This window comes from Triturus cristatus, chromosome 10 (genome assembly GCF_964204655.1).
Source record: "Triturus cristatus chromosome 10, aTriCri1.1, whole genome shotgun sequence".
Lineage (NCBI taxonomy): Eukaryota > Metazoa > Chordata > Amphibia > Caudata > Salamandridae > Triturus > Triturus cristatus.
Window position 1 is genome coordinate 42,294,973 of NC_140593.1, and position 587 is coordinate 42,295,559.

The following is a 587-nucleotide window of genomic DNA, read 5'->3' on the forward strand; positions in this document are numbered from 1 at the left end:
CATAACCCAATTGGATAGGATCACCTTATTGGCCCCTGTACAGTGTACCTTAGGTACCCAGGGCATAGGTGTACCCTAGGCCTACCAGGGGCTGCAGCATGTATTATGCCACCCCTGGCCTGGCCTTCCATTATGACACAACTGGCTGATCACTCAGCTGGGGCAAGGTCGTGTAATCACCCCTTGCTTAGGTGTAGTATTCCTATACCTACCTTATATATAGACACATGTGTACCTATCAGCCACTCCTATGGCAGGCCTTAACAATCCTGAAGGCAGAGTGCTTGGTAACATGTGAGATAGTGCTCTAGCATGAGCTGAGCCTGTCTGCAGCTTGCGGAACCATGTCCTTATAGCTGTTCTATGATATAGCCTACCATATACTCTTAAAGTGCCTTATAATCTTAAACGGTTATGGTAACTATGGTTTGGCTTTATCAAAACATGTTGTGTAAGGTGTCTAACACTTTGGAATAATACCCCCATCCCATTTCTGGTGATGAGGATATTATCCCTCCCTTCTAGAGGGAGAAGACATGTTGAAACCTACTTACCCGGTTAAAGTTAACCAGAGCCCCAGCATCACA